Source organism: Corylus avellana, chromosome 11 (genome assembly GCF_965113065.1).
Source record: "Corylus avellana chromosome 11, dhCorAvel1.hap1.2, whole genome shotgun sequence".
In the NCBI taxonomy this organism is placed as follows: Eukaryota; Viridiplantae; Streptophyta; class Magnoliopsida; order Fagales; family Betulaceae; genus Corylus; species Corylus avellana.
In genome coordinates this window covers 11,273,851-11,280,247 of record NC_142500.1, presented here as the reverse complement: position 1 = coordinate 11,280,247, position 6,397 = coordinate 11,273,851, and the positions used below count along the sequence as shown (strand labels likewise).

At 37.5% G+C, this 6,397-nt stretch overlaps 1 non-coding gene across 1 annotated transcript; it reads right to left on the bottom strand.

Annotated features, from left to right (window-relative positions):
- Positions 1-431: 431 nt before the first annotated feature.
- On the bottom strand, positions 432-538 carry LOC132166830 (small nucleolar RNA R71). The gene has a single exon (XR_009438631.1). It is a non-coding gene; the product is annotated as a small nucleolar RNA R71 (small nucleolar RNA).
- Positions 539-6,397: the final 5,859 nt, after the last annotated feature.

Below are 6,397 nucleotides of genomic sequence, written 5' to 3'. Positions count from 1 at the left end.
TCATTGAAGAAGAAGAATTCAAAGTTAAGGAACCAATGGCGGAACAACTCATGAACTAACCACCACTAGTGAGGCAACCTATGAAGCATGCTTTCATTCCACAAAACCTTGACCAGCCATCATGCTTTGCCTACCAACCAAAAGTACAGGGCACCTTCAATTTGTCCCCTCACTTACTCAACACTTTGACTCACTTTAGAGGCACACCTAATGAGGATCCACACTTGCACCTTAGGGAGTTCTTTGATCTCTACAAGACTCAGAACATTTAGGGCTTAACTCTAGAGGGAATCAGGTTAATCCTCTTCCCTTTTTCTTTAAAAGATAATGCTAAGTTGTGGTTAAATTCCTTGCCTGCAGATTCTATTCATACTTGGAAAGAGTTAGGCACTAAATTCCTCAAGACGTTTTTCCCAGCTCAAAGGACAAGGCAACTTAGAAAGGAGACTCAAACATTTCAACAAAGAGATGAAGACCTTTTCTTTGAAGCGTGGGGGCACTTCAATGAGCTGCTTCTCAAGTGCCCACATCACAACTTATCTCAAGATGATAAGGTACAAGCTTTTTATGAAGGTTTGAATGACACTAACAAAGGTGTCGTTGATTCAGCTTGTGGAGGTGTGCTTATGGAAAAGAACAATGAGGAAGCCATGGAGCTCTTCGAGACATTGAGTGAGCACTCCCAACAATGGTGGTGGAGTAAAGAGTAAGAGCATGTATGAAGTGAACATGAATGGTGGAGTTCAAAATCAGATGGCTGCCTTGGAGAGAAAGCTAGATATGATTGTCAAAGCTATGACTGCTTAGAACATCTCTCCTGTTTAGCAAGCCGCATAACTCTAGGTATGTGCCATATGTTTCGATTCTGACCACACCACTGAGACTTGTTTAAGACTTGTCCTTTGTATTCATTTACATATCAAGAGTAAGCAAACTATGTGGGACAGAACAATTATCCTCCCAAGAACAATCCATACTCCAACACATATAATGCAGGGTGGCTCAACCACCCCAACTTCTCATGGAGTAACAATTAGAATGTTCTGAACCCTCAAGGGCAGCAGAGGAACTCCCAACAAGGAATCACTCACCAAGCTGCAGCATAAGCAGTCCAACCAGTTCTGGAGTCAAAGAACAATGACTTGGAAAGTCTTGTACTCAAATTGGTGACTTCACAACAAGAATTCATGGATTCGCAACACCAAACGAATGTAAGGACTGATCAAGCTATTCAAAGGATCGATCAAGCTATTCAAAGACTGGAAGCACAAATGGGTCAAATGGCCAAGGAGCTGAGTGAAAGAAAGAAGGGTGAATTTTCAGCCCAAACAATACCCAATCCAGGAGGTCACCAGCAACTAAAAGCTGTGACAATTCTCAAAAATGGCAAGGTCATAGGAATTGAAGAGACAACACAAGCACCTCCAGTTGGAGCCTCAACATACAAGGTAAGTGACAAGGAGAAGGTGAATGCACCAACTTCCCTTAGAGGTTAGTTAAGCCAAAGAAAGAAAAGAAACTCCTTGATATTTTTGAGATTTTGAGAAAAGTAGAGATTAATATTCCTTTATTAGATGCAATTAAAAAAATTCCTTCATATGCTAAATTTTTAAAGGATTTTTGCACTCATACAAGGAAGTTTCAAGAGCATAAAACAGTGGCTTTAACAGAAGAGGTAAGTGCGGTGATGTTAAGGAAATTACCACCAAAGCTTAAAGATCCCAGTAATTTTATTATTCCTTGCAAGATTGGTGACCATCCTTTTGAGCGTGCATTGCTGGATCTAGGAGTGGGTGTAAATTTACTGCCATACAATGTGTATGAGATGCTGGGTTTGGGGGAGCTTCAACCAACTTCAATCACCTTACAATTGACAGACAGAAGCATCAAAAGACCAAGAGGTATACTAGCGGATGTCTTGGTAGAGGTAGGTAAATTTATTTTACCTGCTGATTTCATTATATTGGATATGGAAGAATCTTCTATGCCATCGCCTTTACCTATTATCTTAGGAAAACCCTTTATAAGAACTGTTGATACTAAAATTTGTGTGAAAAATGGTACTGTGAGTATGAAGGTAAATGGTGAGAAAATAGAATTCAAAATATTTGATGCATTGAAATTATGTCAAGATGATTTAGAATGCTTTAATGTCGGTATGATCCAAGGTGTTGCTGAGAAAGTTTTCCAAGTCCAACATATTGATCCATTGGAGGCCACCCTCACTCACAGTTTCACAAGGCAGGACATTCCGCCAAATTGTGAATATGTTACTGATGACATCCTTAAAGCTGTGCACCTCATAGAGACCTTTCCACCACATCCAAGTGCTAAGAGGAAGCTGCAGCTGAATGAACTTGCGGAGTTGAGGCATAAAGCAGATGAGAATACCAAGCTTTACATGGAAAGAATCAAGGTATATCATGATAAGAAGCGTGTCAAGAAGGAGTTTCATGTGGGACAAAAAGTGTTGACCTATAAGTCAAAATTAAGACTTGTCCCTAGTAAGCTTAAGTCTAGATGGATTGACCCTTGTGTTGTCACCTAAGTGTTCCCTCCTAGAGCTTTGGAGGTTCATAGCCCACAGAAGAATCAGAAATTCAAGGTGAATGGACACAGAGTAAATCCATACCTTGAATTGAAATTGGTGCCAAGAGATGAAGATTTGGCACTCCAGTCTGTCAAATATGCAGAACAATAATACTGAAGCAGAACCACAATCTGGTTAAAGACATTAAATTTAGCGCTCATGGGAGGCACCCCACAGCATATCCTTTTTATTTCTTTGTTTGTTTGTTTTTATTTCATTTTCATTTTCATTTTCATTTTGTTTTTGGTTTCCATTATTATTTTAGTGTTTTGTTTTTTAGGAACAAGTGTGCTTGCATTCACGTTTGGGGGTGTGCTATGAGCTATGCCAGTCTAGACAGTTTTCTCCATCTCCCAGGTGAGATCTTTTCATGCTATACACACATTGGGGACAACGTGTGATTTAAGTTTGGAGGTATGGGAGACACTTTACACACACTCTGTCCCTAAATTGTTGAAAAAAAATTGCATGTTCATGTTTATCTTAAAATTTTGGTTGATCTAAAATAATTTATGATTTAATTTTCATTTGTGAGCTTAAAGTTTTGAACACATGATCTGATGATAAAATTTTTAAGTTTGGTTACTTTAGGCAATTGAGAATTCACATGTTTGATCTGATCTAACACATGTACATTAGCATATAATTTGTGGATATGGCATTTGAGTTTAATGTGTATGTTTCTCTGTCTTGGGTGAAACTGGATGACTTGTTAGATAGACACTTTGACATATTGTGTATGAGTGAAAAAAAAAAATGAAATGATAATCAATGATAAACTTTTTACTAAGTAACTGGACCTCTTAACTCATTAAGCAATGAGTGTTCAAATCAAAAAGGTGAGAATTTTGATTTGGTTAAATGTCATGATTAGTTTGGTTTTGTAGCCTTTTTGACTCGAGCTAGTAAGTCCTTGCGGGTGTCTTTATACCTAATGCCCTAAAACCATCTGGTTTGGGAGTCATTGACTCAACACTCATTATATGGGTCAATTAGAAAGCTTAAGGGAACCAAACATTGCAGAGCCCGAAAAGAAAAAATGCCATTGTTGTTTATTCTGATGTGAATTTCAGTGAACTTTGAGATATTGAGACATTGCACCTTGGAATCACTTGGAAGCTTCATATTTTTGTGTTAATTCACTTTACACTGTTTCGAACTTGTGATGCCTTAGCTTGTCTTTTGTAAGTAATTAGACTTTAAAATTTCAATTCATTAAGAACATGGAGTTTATCTTTTTAAGCTTGCAAATGAATGAAAATCATGGTTTTGAGTGATACTTCAATTTTTAGATAACATGAACTTTGCATAATGTTTATGGGTAACATTCCTGGAAAACTCTCACCAGACTTCACTCGTCCTCTAAGGAATGCCTAGGGGTTTAAAAGGCTAGTTGCATAAGCTAAATGCAATTGTACATCTCACGAAAGATGGATTTATCTTTTGTTTTCTGTTTTTCATTTTGTTTTTAGTTTAGTTTTGCTAAGGGACTAGCAATATGTAAGTTTGGAGTGTGTTAAGTGCTAAAATATTCATATTTTAGCCCCTTAATTTATAATTATTAATCGCTTAGTTTTGTTAATTTGTGCAATTTTACTTCCTTTTTGTGTTTTATGTCTTTTTTATAGGTTTTTGAAGATAATGAAGCAATTCTGGAAATTGGAGCATAAAAGGACAAAATTGGGAAAAGCTAGAAGTTTTGGACCAAGCACGCGACTAGCCTCCTTTTTCCTTCCAAATTAAGTTTTCCAAGTCCTAGTTGTAATAGGACTAAAACCTACGAATTTCCTAGGATTTCTAGAGTTTTTAGGTCTTTCCTAAGCTTATAAATAGACCTCTAAGCCTCATAAATTAGGGAGAATTTCAAGGAGAAGAATTGGAGGCTCTTTAAGAAAGCGTTTTTCTAGTTTATTCTTTTCCTTTTATTTTATTATGAAGATGTTCAACATCAAATTCATGTAATTAAATACTTTAGTAGGGCTAGAATGAAGCCCTAATTATGTTTCTTTAATATTTCAGTATTGGTACCTTTGTGATAATCATATTGTGATGCTTAACTTGACTAATTCCTGTTTTATTGAATTCCTCATATTAATGTGTTTGGCCAACACATGCATGTGGTATGGATTAGTTATTTAAATCAATTTGGATGATCGAGTCCTGGCATTAATAGAGTAACAAAAGAATCTTCTCACGGGTTCTTGGGTTAATCAGCATGAAAAACTAGAAATAGACACCCATACCCTAGGTTCCATGTGTTTGTCCATTTTCACACATTTATGCTTTCTTAAAGAACAACTTAGTAGAGACCAATGCTAAATCATTTATGGAAGAAAAGAATTAGAATAGACACATATGCCTAATTCGTTGCTTAGAGAAATGGAATGAAGAAAATAGCGGAATGCAAAATCAGATGGCTGCCATGCAGAAGGCATTCCTTATGCTTGCCAACACCATGACTACTCAGAACATCTCTCCCAATCAGCCAGCCACCCAATTCCAGGTATGTGTCATATGTTCACAAGTAGGTCATACTACTAAAACTTGCCCTTTATATTCATCTGCAGATCAGGAGCAAGCGCACTATGTGGGACAAAGCAACTACCCCTACAAGAACAATTCATACTCCAACACCTACAAGCCAGGATGGCAAAACCACCATGATTTATCATGGAGTAACAATCAAGGACAAAAGGGTCCCCAACAAGCAAGCCAGCCAACTCAAGAGTCAAAAATGAACCAATTGGAGCATATGATACACACCCTAGTGGCTTCTCAACAGCAATTCATGACTTCACAACAGCAATTCAGGGCTGATCAAAGAGAATTCAATACAAAGACTGATCAAGCCATTCAAAGACTGGAAGCACAAATGGAAAAATTGGCCAGGGAGCTATGGGCATCTCCCATCAACTTGCGTCAACAATACCAAGAAGAAGAGTGTCAAAGTCAGTTGATGGAAAATCCCAATGGACAATTCATGGAGGAAGAGTGCACCTACTATCATGAGCAAGCTGTCTCATTGAGGAGTGAAGAGGTGGCTGAAAATCAAGTGGAAGAGGAGAAGGAAGAGCAAGCCGAAGTTCCACAAGAGTCACATCAGGGAAAAGAAGCAAGCACTAAGATTTTTTCACCATTAACTCTTATTCCTGAAACACCAAGAGGCCAAGAGAGAAGTCTGTTAGAGCTACCACATGAGCAAATTGAGAACATCAAGATAGAGAAGCTCCCTAAGTTTTCTTCTTACTTTATCCCAGTTCATGATTCCCCATTGGATGAGCAACTGTTTGAGAAAAGTCAGAATGGTTCTCCCCAATCTAGAAACACTCAAGATCACCTTGCAGCAGAAAAGATTCATTCCCTTTGGTATAAGAGAAGAAAAGACTGGTGATTCAAGTTTAAAGCGTCACAGTTTAGCTGAAGACGTAAAACTTAGAGCTCATGGGAGACACCCCATAGCATATCCTTTTTGTTTTGTTGTTTGATTTTTTTTACATTCTGTTACTGCGATCGATCGCAACCTGTGTGCGATCGAGCGCACTTGGGCAATGATAAGTGCCAAATATTGCATATTTAGACCCCTTTATTTACATTAGTTAATCCTTTAGTTGTGTCGTTATTTAATATTTTGTGTTAGTTTTGTGTTTTTAGTATTTTGTAGGTCGTTGAAGAAAAACTACAGCTTTAAAGGGAAAAATGCGAAGTTTGGAAGAAAGCATACTTTGAAAAGACCTAGATGATGTGGTTAAGTCTAACCAAATCCAAGAAAAGGTTAAATCAGATTAAAGTTCATATTAGATAAGATTT